The sequence below is a fragment of the Anopheles funestus genome, chromosome 2RL, assembly GCF_943734845.2.
Source record: "Anopheles funestus chromosome 2RL, idAnoFuneDA-416_04, whole genome shotgun sequence".
NCBI lineage: Eukaryota > Metazoa > Arthropoda > Insecta > Diptera > Culicidae > Anopheles > Anopheles funestus.
Window position 1 is genome coordinate 94,959,639 of NC_064598.1, and position 18,438 is coordinate 94,978,076.

At 45.8% G+C, this 18,438-nt stretch overlaps 1 protein-coding gene across 1 annotated transcript in view; it reads left to right on the forward strand.

Moving 5' to 3' along the window:
* Positions 1-18,438, forward strand: part of LOC125764649 (protein dachsous) — an 83,074-nt gene that overhangs the window by 25,799 nt on the left and 38,837 nt on the right. The window lies entirely within an intron of this gene.

Genomic DNA, 18,438 nt, shown 5'->3' on the forward strand with positions numbered 1-18,438 from the left:
ATCTCACACGTGATCTCTCCATAAGAACTCTGGGATATTACGACCACTCTTTCCATACTCCTGAAGATCAGCTCGTTGTGTGCTTTGATTGCACACCTACATGCGTACAGAAACGCATCAACAAACACGATGATAATGACTGACCACGGCTGATGGTGCCCGATGGCAGGACCGGAGCTACTGGTTGTTGTTCCGAGCGATTCCGTTACTACTCGTTCACCCCCCAAGGCTGTGGGTTTCTGCAGATTGTTTACTCGTTCCGTATCCACCATACGCGTACACGATCGTCATCAGGTTTGCCTTCTTCGACGACCGCTGGTCCAATGTCCTGGCCGTTGTCTGATGGCTTCGGGGCAACATTTAGATCTTCGCTTCATCTCTACCATGTTACGTCAATTTGACCAGCGCGTCGAGAGCGATCGCGGTCGATTTTGATGAATTGGTTCTTATCGTGCAAATTTGATGGCCCATTGCGCACTATCGTGCGATAAAATTAACATGATCAACTTAATCTTCTTTCGTTAAGCTAACATGAAAGCAAGTTGAACCGCCTTGGGGAAGGACGGGTTTGGCGGGGGATAAGTTGTTATTAGATATAGTATTTTTATAGCAGCTCTTCACTGAACGCTGCTATAATTGATTGATCCATGAAGCTCGATCGATTTACCGAATGTTTGCATGAAGTCTCTTGACCAACCCACTGAACTTTGAAATTCCGATCTACTAGCACCGCTAGATCGTACAGTTTTTCCTACATAACGATTTGAAGAACAACACAACCGTTGAGAAAGAAGAAGCCAAAATAAGACCTTAGAAGATTGTTTTACTCATGATCTTTCTCTCCTTCTTTCTCTCGCTCTCTCTTTCTCATTCTCTCTGTGTATCTGTATCGATGTACAAGCTTGTAGACAGTATGATTGAGCTAGATGAGGTATAGCAACAGACATAATGTAAATGTGTTAATGCTGCGAGCGAACGAGGAGAGAAAGCGATATCTCAACCTTTGGTAAATGTGTTAGTGAAGGATGTATAATTTGTGTGTGTCTGTGTGTTTTTTTTCATCTTTCCCTACAACCCAAACATCATCCCCCAGGTGGGGGATACAAAAACACATACACAAACATGCAACGATCATGCTACTGATCGTATACTAACACAAGCGCAACATTCAATAGGGGTTGGTGAGAATGGTGAAAGAGGGTTTCTAGCCTGGTGCCTAAAGATCGCTGGGAAGAGAGAAACTCGTTTCTTTTTTTTCCCTCATCCCTCCAAAAGCGCAGTTATTCGTTCGGGCAGTTTGCTCTCGGAACATTCCCTTCACACTTGGTTTACACGGTTCGGCACCAGGAAAAATTCTACTCTCGTGGCCACCGGCGAGATTGGTATCGGTCTCCTTCCTCCCCATAAGCCCGCCGTCCTCCGTCTTTCACATGTTCCCCATCATTCCATTCCTATTACTGCCCCTTTCCACTATTCGCCAGCTTTTCCAAACCCTGCTCCATGCATCACGCTCATGCTGGATACAAACACTATCAAACGAGGGAAGGATTGACCTCAGCCACCGTGTCCCAATCTAGACCCGTGGTACGGTTTCTGTGTGTGTGTGTGTATTGCTCTGCCGGAGCTTTTTAATGGTACGTCCACCAGGTTAGTTCTCGCTCTGTCTCCCATTCGTGATCGCGCTCGCGTTGGCATGTAGCATCGACATCAGATGGTCCGATGGGAATGGCGCGCAACGAAGGGGAAATGCGGGTGGGGGATGTAAGGAAGCCCAGGAATGGGAAGAGAAACGAAGCGGCCATCTATCCCGCGATGTGCTGCGATGTGCCACCTCACATACCGGAGGATTCCGGAACCCCCGATACAGGAAAAATTACCTTTTATAACAAAACCCCAAGCAAACGTGTAGCACGTTATTTCGTTCAGCTCTTTTACGCTCTGCCTTCCTTTTGCCCGAGCGCAGACTGCTCGTGTTCGTGTTCGTTTTCTCCCGCAAACCAAACTCATGCTCTGTGCCTTTTTTTTTTCTTTTCCAATTTTTTTTGTTGTATTTGGCTGTTTTGTTGGCCTTCTCATGTTTTCTCGTTTGCTCGCTTGGGACCCTTCACTCCATTCTTCGGGGCGCACTCCATTCTGTCCACAGCGGCAAAACCGAAGAAACCGTCCTGCGAGCACCTTGCCCGCCTTCAACAAGATGCGTTGGTTCTTTTTTTTTTTGCCTTCATTCTTCTGTGGGCTTTTGAATTGTTGTTCACATTTTTTCGTTTTGTTTCCTTGCCACCGCTTCGTTTCCCTTTTTGTGTTGATACACTACGCGCACGGGCAGTGTTTGAAAAGCGAAAAAAGGGCAACGAAGCGACGGGACCGTATACATGGGGACGAAACTTTTCTTTGCCGTCGGGGTGCTGGGCACTGGGTACCGAGCGCTGAAGGCTACTGATCGCTCGAGACAGTTCATCTCTTCATTGCCCTCTGGTACAGAGGTGTGACAATGCATTCGAGCACGCAAATCGAGAAATAGATAATGGAACGGTCTTTGCAGCAAAGCTCACATTTTTATTATTAAAATTCTTTAACTTTTATTAAGCTTACCTTTAAATACAAGATATCTTATTTTATTTGAGCTTCAAAGTGAAGAAAAACTATTGTGCACATGTTTCTTCTTCCTAATAACGAATCACGGATACAATAGACGACAGCAGTCATTATCGAGGGCACACGTTTTTGTGGGAAAACACCCAGCAACAGTTAATCTGCTGCAAAAATTGGACAACCATTGGGGAATGGGGTAAACCATCTAGGAAAAACGATAGCGAAGAGATGACAAAATGTGAAATTTTTGCTTCCTCACATACCATCACGCGGTCGCATACGTTCGCTACTCAGTCACACCTTGCGACCAGCCGAGAGGCTTACGGATTCCTTTTTCTGTTCCTCTATTGCGAACGCACCGAATGTCACCAAAAAAATCCTCCCCATTCCCAGCACTTGGGGACGATCGAGGTACAGCATCAGGGAGTGGAATGAAGCTTGTGCGAGCAGAGTTGAAGCCGGGATCAAGGAGTCCGTTTCAAGATTGGTGGAGTCCGATTTATTTAGTCCTGTGTGTGTTCTCATTCTGTGCCCAGTTTTTCGTTTGTTTTGTTCTTACACGTCTCTTCCTGTGGTTTGCTTTTATGATTCTGATTTCTCGTTTATTTCGTCGTTTCATCGAGCGAGCCTCGTCTCGTCGTTTGCGATTGATGCCACTACGTCCTATCCGATCCGCGCAGCATGGATGAAGGTGAAGCGAAGTTGCACAACATTTCGTTTGTTTCGACAAACCTCCAAAAAGGTTGTCCCATAGGATTCAGAAACCCCTGGCGCAAGAGGATGAAGTGCGCGGTAGCAGAACACAGAAAACGCAAGAACAAATGGAACTCACTGCCAGAGCCACAGAAAAAAAAACAAATATATATATTCTATATATACATATATATGGAAAATACATACACTTCAGAGGCCCGATGATTGGCAGTAAAACTGTTCGGGCTAATGATGCTTGACTTTTCCTTTTCGTCAACCCGGCAAACTGTGTGTCGCGGCGACGAAAGATTTCCAGCAGTTGTGGACGAGGGCTGGCAACCTGCAGGACACACATAAATATAACTATATGTGTGTGTGTGCATGTATCCGGGAGATTGCAGGCATCCGCGAGACCGGGATATGGTGACATGAAGATATGAAAGGGACTCCTGCCGAACCCATGTCATCCCATGCAGTCCAGTGTTTTTCGCTTTTGTTTGCCACATTCAGCGCTGTGGCCGGTTGCGATTATCATACCTTATTCGTTGCCTCGATTTGAAAGGTGAAAATTGGCCACCAATCACCAGTTCAAGCAGTCACACACACACACGCTGATCCGTTGACCACGTCCGGGTGCAGGCGTGAAAATGGAACGCAGCTCAGAAGGACCTCACAGCAATTCGATCCCTAAGCGTACATGAGGAAGCGCGAATGAACATTTTAATGATGGAGATGAGACAAATAACAGAGAGAGACAGAGAGAGAGAGAGAGAGAGAGAGAGAGAGAGAAATCATACAAAAACCAATAAGTGAGGGGTTCATTCATTTCTAATGCCAATGCAACTATGCAGTAGATGCAGTGTCACGCAGAACCAAAAAAATAAAAAATAAAACAACCATGTGACACCTACGCAGCGTACAATTCTATTTGTTGGCCTTGTTAACGAGCCTCACACCGGGGATGGAAAATTCTTCCCTCGGCATTCTACTTTGTAGCCCACGTGGTGTGCACGGTTCGCCTAGCGGGTGCGCACCAACAGTTTGGCGGTTCGTCGCTTACGGACGAAAACGAAAGACATCATCGCACACGGTTACGGTACAGGCGAATGTGTAGACGCCCCCGGTTCAACGGATTCAGGCCATCGATCACCATCGTCCGTTTTTGTGTCGTGTTTGGCTGTTCGTGTGTTCCGTACCCTGCTACCTTACTCCCCTTCGCCCTGCTGCTAGGATCCCAACTGCCAGCAACCCTGGGCCTGGCTAAACTGTACCTTGTTGCGTCTGCACGGTCTTTCAGTGGGGTTTGTGCACCGTTTCAGCTAGTGCTCCAATGATGCATCCTTGTAGTGCGGCGCTGTACGCCCATATTGAATGTTTTTTTCGTTTGTACAAAGCACAACTACACCGCATCACCACTCTAGAGGGTTGGAATGTACCTGATGATTTGCTCCCTGTCGGAGAGTATTTCTAACATCGAACAGTTCACCGCGCCACAGACTTAATCCCAATGGTCGTAGAAATGGGACTACACGGATGGTACCGTAAACCAAAGAAGGTATTCCGGTAACACATCTTTCATCCCGATTTCCTGAATTCTCACTTCAGTAGGAGTAGTTTTAAAACTGTATTTAACCACAGCAGTACAAACGTACGGATTATGATTCAATCATACCTGAAGTATTGCAAAACAATATTTGTATCTTTGATCGTGTACGCGAATAAAGCGAAACGAAACAAGTTCACCATCAAGACCGCCGAACATCGCCTGTGCCGCCCAATATGGGCAAGACGGCCGATGATCGTAGAGCAGGACGAATTATGAAGTGATCTGGAATACTTCCCAGTGCAGTCCAGACGCACCGAACCGATAGCGATTTCATTTATTATTCCATCGGGCAAACCGTGGCCCATGTTGGCCGTTTCCCGATTTGCGTCTGAATGACAGCTCTCGATGACATATTTTGGTATCGGTACATTTCAACGACATTGTTGTCGTTTCCCATGGGCTAGGCAGCATCCAGTGCCGTTCTTAAGGCGATCCGATTTTGATCTTCGCTCTCTCACCCTTCCCGGTTTTGCACTCGGACCAACCCCTCGCACGGCTCGGCAGGGGGCATCGAGCAAAAGGAGCAAGGCAACAACGAACGAAAAAAAAACAAGCTTGCACACACCAAGCTGACAGGACGAACGAGACGTTTGTGGAGCGAGAAGGAAAAGGGCCGCAAATGCTGACGACAACCCCAAAGATGACGACGACGCCGGTGACTGGGTTGGGTGGGATTTTAATTGAGCGTAACCCCACGGGTTCCACCGCAGTACCGTGCTGCTGCACAGAATCTCGAAGCGTTTGGGAAGGGGTTGCATGTACAACTTATCCCAATGGTGGTTCGCTCGCTGTTCGCCCAGTTTTGCTTCAACCGTTCGAAGCGCGGACCTGATTACAATCGAGCGATAGGGCGCTGAGACGCGTATCCATGAACATCCGAGCCACAGTCGCGTCAACTATCGGGAGGGTGGTTGTAAAGAAAAACTTTCCAGACCCATGATAGCACAGCAAAAACGAGGATATAGATTCTGTGGCGATCTGAAAATAGCACAGCGAAGAAAAAAAAATACCTTCAATGAGTCAGGCGACCCTAGGCTTTACAAGGAAGTATTCAACCCGATGAACGAATACATCGGGTCGAATCAAAGCTACAAATGTGGCCTTTTAAATGACACAACAACCACCAGCCCGGTACCCTGTGCTCGAATGATCGCGCGAATCTCGACCACGATCCTAGCGAGCGGTGATCGATGAAGGCGACAACGATGTCAATCTGTTGTGCAGGACGCTGTTGATAAAATAGTTGACATGCCGACGATCGGTCGATCGACACACGAACGTGTACGGTCGCCTGGTACTCGGAACGGTGTAAAGATGAAAATGTGGAAGAGTTATTCGCCAGCACCGGTCCGAGTCCGGTTTGGAAGATGACATTGAAATTGTCAGCGGGATGCGTCGCAGACCCACATCGCACACGCAGCGATCCTAGAATCGATTCGATCGGTGCATTCGAACGTTCAACGAAGCAACGACCACTAAGCCCAGCATCGGTGCCACCACGCGGTGAAATAAGTCGATATATCCGAGAGATAAATTTATAATCATTTATCCATCATCTTCGGGATTTGATGCCTGTTGACGGTCGATCGATCGATCGATCGATCGATCGGGGCCAACAATTTGTGGTCACCCAACACGAAACCCTGTCAGACGACGGAGGGAAGACCTTCGGCAGACGTGCGCCTTTGCTGTTAATCACTCACAAACCGACCTCTACAATAGATTTCAATGCAATAGAGTCGGTGGTCGTGCAAAGGAAATTGATACGTTGCTGTGCTGCAATCCGAGAGCCGTGCTATCGCAGACCGGGTGTAGTTCAACAAACTTCGATTGAGTTGCATTCAATTTTCGGTACGATCGGAATATCTATTGACATTGCCATGAGTGTGTGAATTATTTCATCAAACTCTATTTGTTGCAAATAAGCGAATGATTTTTTTAATCACAAAACTTTCATTATCCAACTAGGATCATCGGCATAAAAAAGGAGAGCGGAAATTTAAACGAACGTAACGAATGTTTTAAAAATGTTTCGCACACACACACACACAGAGGACTACACATTGTTAGCCGTCCGTTTCTCTGTTCGGAAATCAACATACCAAAACAGGGTTCGTCGCTTCTACAGCGTTTCGTCTCTTGAGTGACTTTGACATGCAAAGAAGCAACAAAACGATACCGACAGGCGGCATTGAAAGCAAACCAACCTCGCCGTCGTCTTGTTCATTATCGTATTTTTACCATCACCATTTACACAGAAAGTTTGCAATTTCCCAGGGAAAATTTGCCTTCGAAAAAAAAAAAATCTGTACTGTCGTACAAAAAAAAACACAATCCCAACCATTTTGTTGAAAGCAGCACCATCGTTAGGGTTTGCGATCGAGTTTCCAGGAAACAAGGGGAGAGATCGCCAACGAAACGAACCGTTTTGTGGTAGTGCAGCCACGTCCGTGAGCCCAGGAGTCCAATTAAACGTAAATTGCAATTCGAAAATGAATTCACGAAACTGCACGCGCGCACACGACGAACCGAAACCGCAGAAGAATGGGATTTGTCGGGATGGACACAAAAGAACAGCCACCGAATCCTTTTTCGTTCTTTTTTTTTGGTTTGTTGCTTCAATTCCACCATTTTTCGGCCGCCTCGGAGCAGAGATTAGACGTGGTAGATAATGGGTACCCCTCCTCGAAGGGCCTGGTCCCAGGCAGTCCAGCGCTGGGCAAAACCGATCAAATCACACGCTCGTCAAGCTGGCGGACAATGCAAACCCCGCGAAAACGCTTACAGGGGCGGTACGATGCAAGAACTCCATTCAAAAACGTCCAGCATTCGGTTTCCGCCCGCACTTTTACGCGGTTTATCGCGTGTATTTTTCGCCCCGAAAAGGACCTTCGAGCACAGGAGGCACACACGGGGACGGTTCGGAGGAGATATGACGACGTACGGACCTTCAAGCCACTGGTGCACTGTCCGCGGTGACGGTGACGATAATTTATTTACTTTTGGCAGCGAAACCTATCACGAGCAAACGAAAAATTTGAATACATCCATGGGAAGATCGTGTACGGTGAATGGGGTTTCCATCGCCATCCATCCGGGCCCGGAACGTTCTCCTTAGCGTCGGGGGACGTATATTTTGGGACTGTCAACAGAAATCGAACCAAGGCGAAACACGGTTCCGCCAGCCAGTAGAATCAAAAGCATGTGTGCACAGTTGCTCGAAATTGATTGGTATTTTGCGTTACCCGGTGCAAGGAAGAATCAAGACGACCGCGCACCCAATGCTTGCCGTTCCCGTGTGTGTTTGCCCGTCAATTGACAAACAATCGAAATGATTTGACTTGCAACGGTAACCACGAAGGCAGGGATTCTACCCAAACGATCCTTTCGTTTTTTTCTGCTCCGCTAAAAAACGCTCACAAACGGGTGTCGGATCTTCGACGCTACAAAACCTCCAAAATCCAGACGAATTACGCAAATATTTTTGTGACCCCTTCCTCCCTCTGTCTGTTTGTAGGTTCGTTTATCTGTTGGTTTGCTCCCGTTTTTAACCGCCCGAAGGTATTTTCTACTTTGATTTGTTTTGCTTTTGTTTTTGGACCAGCGAGACCAGGCCCGGGCCTAATAGAGCATTCGAAGGGTCGATGCTGCCATTTGCATGCAGACTAGCGAGTTCCGTGCTTTCAATTGAAATTGTATTTCGTCAGGATGCCAAAAACCAAAATTTCCATACGTATCAAGCGGCTCGGATCTTGCGATTTACTAAGCCGCTAGTAAAGACAATGTTGAACTTTCCATGCCCGATGATCAAAAAGATGTTGCCCCTTGCACGTCAGCAAGCTGCAGCAGCCACAGCATCACGTACGGTAACGATGCTGGAAACGAAATTGTACAATCGTACGCAAATCAAACGTACTTGCGGCAGAACGACATTTTTTGGCAACAAAACCGCTCCGCTCTTTGACGTGCATCCTGTTGTGCATCCTGATTGCATGGTTCCCATTAACATACGATGGATGGGAAAACAACGGTTTGCCACCAGCGACGATAATGCCATGAAAATGAATTATTTTACATTATTCAAATAAAAATAAAATTTTTGTGAATGATTTTTTTTTGTTGGTTAAACATGCTTCATTTGATTAGTGATAGTAGACTCAATGTAAGCTCAGAATGATTAATCCAAACGTCTGATTGTTCGCAATCGATCGCCAAGTTTTCATTGCTCCGACCAAGTACTCTTCATATCAGGCAACTAAAAATCGGTTTTGCACCGGTGTGTTGCGGTATGTTCTCGATCCTTTTGTAGCACTCTGATGCACCGATCGCCATTTATTTATTTAGTATTTATAACGTTTCTGCTGTAGTTTTTCCAGCACGATCGAAAATATTGATGTGTCTTCTTTTTTTTTTGGCAAAGCTCCAATGTTTGAGCACGCCTTTGACTGACTCGTACGTTTGCGTTCGATTTACGATTGACGTTGAAGATAGATTTCACAAAACCCCATTCCCATTCTGCTTCATCAAGTTGGGTACGTTTATATACGTATATATGTATTTATTTCTGTTTCACGATTTTTTTTTATTCGTATACTGCTCGTGGCTTTTTGGCTTATGTCAACCGCGCTGTAGAACTTTGCTTTCGTTTCCGGTTCGATTCTTCCCCCCCGCCATCAGTTCCACGGTTTCTCGCGAATTTGGATGTCACATTTTTTTTTTGGTGTTGTTGTTCTACCATCGCTCTTGGCCAAAATGAACTGCATACGCTGCATACAGCCAACCGCCGTCACGATAGGTCGTATCGTGTTCGTTGCCTTCTCGCACTTCCCACACGGGTTTTTTTTGGCGTATTGCGAGCGTACATTTCCTTTCGATAATTTTGCTTATTATGCTACATTCGCGAGATGTCAACCTGGACTGAACGATTTCGATGCCGATCTGTCCCCATCACGGGGACCCGCGTAACAGCGATCTGCAGGCGTTTATCCTGAAACATTTGCTCACCACACGTACGTCTGATCTCCGCAACTTGGAATTTCTTGGGGTTCCTTCGCTTTGTGACTCCTCTCGGGTGTAAGTTTTTTTTTCCATTTGTTTTAGTATGTTTGTTTTGTTTTATTTCCACCATGCCCGATCGAGGACGACTTTCGGTTTGTGGTGCGCCATTTTTTTATTTTTTTTGCTGTTGTGGCTTTAAACCACCAACTCTTATTTTCCTGTCGCGCGCAAATCACCATTTTGCGGCACATTTTTGTACACTTGAATGCATCGCTGCAATGTCGCAATTGCGTACAATTTGGCGAACGGTAGTTACATTCAAATTGTGTATCGTACGCTAGAAACTGCGTACAAATATTCGTAAAGATGCTGCAGTATATTTTCCAGCGCAAATTAGACAATTTTTAATGGAACAAGTTCGGCTGAATTGTTTTGCGTTTTTAAGGGAAGAATTTAAAGCCGTGTTGAGTTGAATAGTGCACATTTTAGGTTCACGACACAGCAGTAGAGGTACAGACACCAAAGCCTGTGAACCGAATGTAGGAACAAAACAAAATTGAATCAATCGTTCGCATCAACTGGAAGCACCTAATAAAACCATAATACAACCCGTTAAGCCGTGCAAGAATAAAGCTAAAAACGAAATGTATTTGCGGCCAATTTCAGAAACATGTCCCATGCAAAAGTCGATCAACTCGATGGTATGACAGCTGTGTGTGTGCGAAACAAAAACAAAAACATTGCTCATTTCGACGAAACATTTTTGAAATTGTTTCCAGTAAATTTTCCACTCGCATGCCACACATTCTTTGCGGCTAACAATGCGACCCTTTTTGGCCAGTTGCAAAACGTAGCTCCCGGTGCGGATTAAAGCCATTCGTCCTGTTTTAAGTACGTGATAATTTTAATCGGCCCTAGCCGAACTTCTTCCTTTAAAAAAAAAACTGAAGCGCCCAGAAGCGATGAGATTATAGGTAGTGTAATCGATTGCGTAATACGTTCGATCGCTCACGTAATGGTTTGTCGTGTAGATCGGGAAAAAGATCGTGGAGCAAAATTAAAATAGCTCCAAGCGACGAACACAACCGTACGCGTCGTACGCGCAACAAATACGTACGCGCGCGCCCTCGTACACATACGCATCAGCGAGCGCACACACGCACACACACGCACTGGGTAAAGTAACCAATAAAAATAATTACAATAAAGCAGCAGCATATCGGCTTCTGCTATCGAAATCGAAATGACTCATTAAAGCTCTGTTTATAATTCACCCGAGGAGAAAACCCAGCGGTTGTCCATCCGATCCCAATCCGATACGATCGAACATGATCGCGGAAAGGTGAGAATGGTCGCGGAACATGGAAACGGTGGGGACGAAGAAATAGCCACCGCCACTCGGTAACAGGTAGCGATCGCAGGACGTGCAGGGCTGAAGAAAAGCAATGTGCGATAGCGATCGAAATCTTGCGTATGATTTCCGCATGTGTATAATTTGACAATCGTCAAGTAATCATCAAATTCTGCTTTGATACGCCATTGGTTCGCTCCTGCTGTTACTGTTCATCACCGCAGCCAGCGGTGTGCGGCGAGGGAGATGAAAGATATCGATCGCGAGTATAAACAGAGTGCAGCCTACTGCGTGTACTCGCACGATTGCGTACGGATTGTTCTGACAGCTCGTCTCGCGAGGATATGCATGTGTGGCGAACTGCGTTTTTTGTTTTGCGCGAGTTTTTCTCAAAACTTTTTTTCTTTCTGCCGTCTGGACCCTTTGCCGTATCAAGAGGGTTCGGTTTTTTTTTTTGGTTTGTTAACTCATCAAGGAGCAAACAGGGGAATGATTTCAGGCATGAACGTGGCTGACGATCGACTCCGGGCCATTTTCGTTCCTTCGCGCCATCTCGAGTTCCTCGCGGCTTTCCACACACGGTTAGTTTGCCTGGGGATTCGGCTCCGCGGCTACGCATTATGTTGCTCATCCCGCCAGGTCCGTTTTTGGTGCGTGTTCGGGCATGCCTGATACGTTACCCGGCACGGAATGATATTTCTCCATCAAGGGTTCCGCTACCCTAGTTCCGCTTCTCATTTGCTCTGTCCTACCGAAACCGATCTTTGGCCATTACCTTTGGCGACGTATCCCTGCAGGCAATACGCTCTCGCGCGGCTGCTTCGGCTCGGTTTAGAATGAAATCACCGCGTGAAACGTAAACTAAGAAGCAAAGAAGTAATAACTACAGGAAAAAAAAACATGTAATTTTAATATACATCCTCACTCTCATTTTAAACCATTATCTGATCGGACAGTGTGTCCGTGAGCATTCACATGTTTGCTCCTATCTATTGCTTCTTGTGTTCTGATTACAGGTTGAAGATGATTCTTCGATCCCCATGTACCGATCTTCAATCGAAACACACATCTTAATGATGAACAAGGCTCGTTGAGCAGCAGATGCATTTGCTCCTTTTTGGGGGGAGGGGAAAGAGATATTTAAATATAAAAAAAAACTGTAACACGAGCACCAGTGTCGTGAAAAACATTGTATTTTATTACGAGCGACAATTGATTTTAAGACACACGCTTTACAAGAATACTGCAAGAAACACACCAACAAAAGCTGATTCCACACTAAAACAATTGTAATACGCACTCTGACGCATCAAATAGCTGCGCCAGTTTTGCACGAAGTTCAAGTTCGTCGCCTTCGCTTGAATCTAAGTCTTTCGTGTGCTTTCTTTTCCATGCCAGATCACGTTTCGCAGCGCACTACGAAACCGCGTTTCAGATCGTGTGTTCAGTTTGGTGTTTTTTTTTTTGTTGTTGTTGCTTCGATTCTCTTTCTATCTCTTCTTTTTCAATCTTCATCCCACAACGTCTGGATGTACATGGTACACCATCAACGACTCACTGCCGAACAATGTGCCGAGTTCGAGTTCCATTCGACCCGGCGCGCTTTTCACGTTCGGTTCGCATCATTCCAGCCTTTTGTTAAGGTTTCGACCGAAAAATATCTGTGTGAGTGTTTTAGCCTTTATGTGTGTGTGTGCGTATCGTAAACCTAGTAATCACCTGGCCGTACGATGCTTGGCGAACAGAGAGTGTAAGCAATCAGGACGAAATGGAAGAGAAAATTAAAACCTAAGCAACTGAATTCCGACCCGAAAGACAGTCGACTCATGCTCCAGTCGTTTGGTCGGGGGTCACCTATCATTCTTCTGATTTCCTCTAAATGTTCCCGGGATAGGTACGATTCTTTTTTAAACGCTTTTGTGCCTCGTATACAAAACAGCATTCCCTCAGACAAGCTCTTAAAAAACAAACAATATCGCCAAATTTGTCACATGACTTTGTTCTTTCATACATTGACCCACAATTTCTAAATATTTATTTCTAACGGTACTGAATTTTGACATTTTTTTAAACAGTTCTTAACATTTTTTCCATGTCGCTGAAGTTAATTGATTTTATGTGGATTAATTTTAATAAGTAAAATAAACACACACTCAGAGAGAAAGAGAGATTAGTAATCGATGCCCCAAGAAAACAAACGATTCCAATCGCACCAAATACCTTTTACAAATTTCCGCATGTCCGAAGTTTCCATGTCGACACGTGCTCTATTACCGGCGTTTGTGTTTAGTTTTGCGTCGGTGTTGCCTATCAAACTCATCCATCTATCGATCGGCATTTTTGGGCCGAGGGGCAATGCTGCACGGGAAGCGAATGGGGACGAGGGATAATTTCTGTTTAATTTGCGCCAACGTTTTGGTCCAGCCACGTTAAACGTGTTGGTAATAACTGTAAATGATCGACCCCAGGACCAGGAAGGGTAATTTCCAATCCACTATTGAAAAGTTGGGTCGAACGGAGCATAGCAAGCGGAATGAAGCTGGGAATGGTAGTGTACAAGAAGTAATAAATCATCGTATCGCCAGCACCACCGTAGCGGCTGACACGAGCACCACGATCGTACCGAAAACTCGAGAAGATCACCTTTCAGGATGCCCAACGAAAAAAAAAAGCTTGGAAAATGCACGCAAAAACACATCCTAGGTCGCGTCTTGGACGGTGTGGCGAACTAACGACTTTTTTGGACGATTTGAAACGAAAAATTGCACGCCTGTCGGCCGTAACCGTACGGTTCTGCTTCAAACGCGATTCACCTACTTTAGCAGGTCGGAAGTGTTGAAGCCAATTTTTGGAACGAGCCCGGATCCGCGAGAGACACATTTTTTCCGCATATTTCCAGCATAAGACCTTGAGAAGCGGCCGAGCAACTTTAACGAATCATCCTAGACAAGAGAAGGCGTACCGTTGCGTACGTTCATTGGGCACTCGAACCCAGTTTCGTCGGTGTGTTTGGCGTGAGAAATGAATTTTCTAGACCCCCCCCCCCCCCCTTCTTTCCTTCCAATGCTTTTCACCACGGGCACAACGTTTGAATGAACAACGGTCCGCTTGCGAAGTTGCGAACCTTTCGGCATCATAATTTACTCCGAACCATCCGTGACGTATGTTAAGAAAGGTCCGATACGCCATCTCATCGGTGCACAAGGAAAACTTCCAAAAAAAAACCTGTATCTGTGTAAGGAATGGGAAGTCTTTGCTGGCTAAAATGGAACTAAAAAATTCCTTCCAAATTCACACTCGTTCCGTACACTTGCATGGACGCGGTATAATTATGAAGCTTTTACCAAGTCACGACAAACCGTGCCACTGCGGTTTCGATCACATTCCTTTTATAAAGTAACGCTTTTTTCCCAAAAAAACATGTCCCATGTCGTCGATGGCATTCCGCTCGTTTGCTAGGCTCTAGCGTGCATGTTAGGGAATGAGTAACTGTTTTGACAATTATATCATTCCTACCTTTTTGGTGTACCTTCACGCGCTTCTAAGACGGTTGTACAGTTCATCTGGCCGATCCTCGGAACCAATCGGAATCGATGATCGTTTATTATCTTGCTGCATTCAATTGCGTAAGTTTGTGACAGCTACATACTCTTATACCTAGCGTATTGCAAAAGTGTATAATTAAAATAAACCATCACATGCGTTGGATTACTTTTTTGCACCTTCGTTCGCATCCTCGGGGACAACAGCTTCCAGGTGGACATATTTATCTAAATTAAACATAGCACGATCGGAGCCTACATCAAATACCTCATTTGCATACCTTACGAGATGCATTAGGGAGTGCACTCTTCCATTCACACTTCTTGGTCTTAGGGCGAGTGTGGAGTGAAAAAAAGTGAAAACCCATTTGCTCGTACTGGGAACATCACTAGCGAAAGAATTACGTGTGAATTTTAACTACCTGCAAAATCCTAGAAGACACCAAAGTCAAAGTCCCATCGGGGGAAAAAAAAACTAGCAACTCGCCATTCACTTGCCATCTTTTTAGCGTGCCAGCTACCGAAACTTGAGCCGCACACATGTGCAGCAGCAGCAACAGGCATGAAATGGCAGAAGTATAAATAATGAACACTTTCTATCGCCGACAAGCAACTCGGCGGCTAGTAGTGGCGCGCGATCCTTTGCGGGCGCACCAGGGGCCTACCAGCTGACAATCTGCGACAGCCCTCCGGGGGCCTACCAGTGTCCAACAAGTGGCGGTTTGCCGAGATCAACAAGTAGAAAGTCGACTTTGTCATCGTCGCCTTGCCAAGTTCCCGGTTTGACCGCACGAAGATCATCCGTTCGCTGTACGAAAACCCCAATCGCTCCCATCCCCTTTCGTTGGATGTGGTTTGCCGTTGGTCTACACGGTGGTTTTGCAAATGCCGATTTTATCCAAAGTTCCTGCGAAGTTGTGCCACCATATGTAAACCTCATCCCTCCCTTCGTGTGGCGCGATGGGATGGCGGAAGAAGTATTCGCTTGTCGTCTGTTGGCGATTTGTCGTCCCAGCACCGCCAGAAAAACAACAAGAAAAAAAACCGGTCCGGTGGTTTTAGTTTTTCCTGAGGACGGTTCCTGATTTATTCAGCCTTATGTTAATATGATTACGCCATACACACCGCACACCGTTTTCGCTCTCTTTCGCAACGGAGCAGCCACATAACGTGCGGGAAGGATTCGTGGACCAGTACGATTGCCTCCAGCACACGACCGTTACCAAAATAGTCAAATCGCAATGATGGACTCCCCATCAACGGCAAAGTTCTGCGGTGGCCGTAGTTGTCCGTACCGTCCGTTTTGAAAATTCCTATCCCTATTTGTGGGCGAAAGTGCTTTCCATTTTTAAAAAGCTTGCGAAGCACCCCCTCCAGAGAGTTCATGCTCGTGTGCTTGTTCATATTATCATATACCTCCAGTATGCTCACCGCGGGAAACATAATACCTGCCAGTGTGCCGTCTCGGAGCCTAGCTTTGCACTTCCCATTCTGGTGTCCGTCCGTTTCCATCGGTCGAAACCACTGCACTGAACGCACCAGAGTGCCTTAACACCTTTACACGTTAATTATCCGATCGATGATAATGTGTCGGACAAGGATTTGAATTCGCTTTCTAATGCTCGGCAGAACTATCCTGTGGAACGCGTGTGGAACCTGTTGCGCCTGTTCATGCAATTATCGGTACGGTCGTCCAGAAAGAGAAAGTCCCGCCAGCACACGCTCTTTCAAACTGGTGTAACAATGTTGTAAACCATAAAAGGTATTGGACGACTCTACGGTACGGGATAGAGATGACAACAGAATAAAGCTGCATTGTCATAGACGTAAATGTCGATTCCTTGATGATTTTGAACTCCAAGTTAAAGGTTGCTGTAGCTATGAAAGGGATAATTATTGAAGATAGAGGCATGTTTTATAGCGATTAAACGTTTATTGAAAAAGATTACTAAAAGATGTTTAGCTACATGAATTGATTTTTGGTGATGAAACTACAAAACAATAGCAAGACAAGAACAAATCGATAAATCATCCGACATCCGACAATCACATCCGACATCGAACAAAACAGTTGTAGACTTTTTTTTAAATAATTAGATTTTAAATATACAGAATTACACATTTCAACTTCCTCTATAACTGCAATCCACCCTTAGCAAATCATCTCCCTTCACTCAAATGAAATGGTCACGATGACAGGGCGGACAGTCGTCGGCCTTTCAACAGCATCACCCGGCACATTACGAATCACTTCCGCTGGCCCATTTCTCATTCGAACAATGTCGTCCAAAAATGTTTTCCTCCCATGCCACTTTCTACCCGTTCGCAAAACTCTCCAGGCAGGGTGGGGAAAGAAATAAATGTCTCAAAAATGGTACAGTTCACTTCTTTTTTTTTTGGTTTTGCTCCCAAACCCCCCTTTAACTTCCAAGTTTCCATTCTTACGGGAAGTTCATGGGAAAGCAGCGGAAACTGTTGGCATTTTTGATGATTGGCTTTGTCACATTGTCAGCTACCCCTGAAACACCCCGGCACAGTGCAATGGACGTCCACGTGAAATCTATTGACGATCTTTGATCATACCAGGCCCGGGAGCGTGGGGTGTTACTTGACACTCTATAAGTTTTTCTACGTTATTAGCCGCCTAGAGACGCCAACCACCTTTCACCAGGTTTTTTGTCGGCTTTCTTCCAGCTACTGGTTTTTTCTTTTTTTTCCTTCCAAATTTATGTCGGAAGCGACGGGAAATTGTTTTCACCTCTCCCTTGCTTATTTTCTCGATCGAACCGCACACACTAAACAGCCGAATGTGCGCGGAAGGTCTCCAAACGTTATGATGGATAGCCGCACGGATAGGTGCACCGCTGTGTTAATTAGAAACGCGCATGTTTATACTTCAATTAAAACCGTTCGTTCAAACGTGTGACCGCACGTCCCAGCACGCTCTGTATGGTATGGCTATCAAAGGCCCCAGTTCGGTCCTGGGAACTTCTGGCGTGTGCTGATTGATGTTCTGGCGCGTTTCTGTTTTTTTTGTGTGTGGTAGAAAGCGTACAGAGTTTTCAAATCGTTTCGGGCGTACATTCATTAGAGCGATGCGTGTTCATTTCTGTCTTTGCCGTACAGAAATGGCGCCCATTTCACAGACGAATTAAATAATTTAACGATAAAAATCATCTTTTAATGCAAACGCGCAGCAGTGCAGCAATCTAGCGAGTGACAGAGAGAATCACACAACAAACAAAAAATAAAAAATAAAAACCCCTCAATCTCAACTGCGACAACTGCACCGAAACCATTGGAGCAGGATCGTACTGGAAGGGATTTTATTGCATCCTGCTGTGTGTAGCCGGCACTCGCATTCTGCCAAGTGAAAGCCTACCGGTCTTGAATGGTCGGTGAAAAGTTCGGCAAACAGTTTTTGGGAAATCAATCCAACCAAAAACCCCCGAAGCGCAAGAAGCAAGTTCATCAGTGCGGCCAGTTCCAGTACGTAAGGTTTGTGCGTTTGTGAAGCCTCGAATGTTGCGCCCGTTTGCTTTAAGCCGAAAAATCAAATAAACCGACCGACTTCCGTTCGCGAATTTTACATTCCCGTGAATGCCTTCTTCAACCTTCCCAGGCGCTTGGCGGTAGGAAGCGAAGCCGGGGGCGGG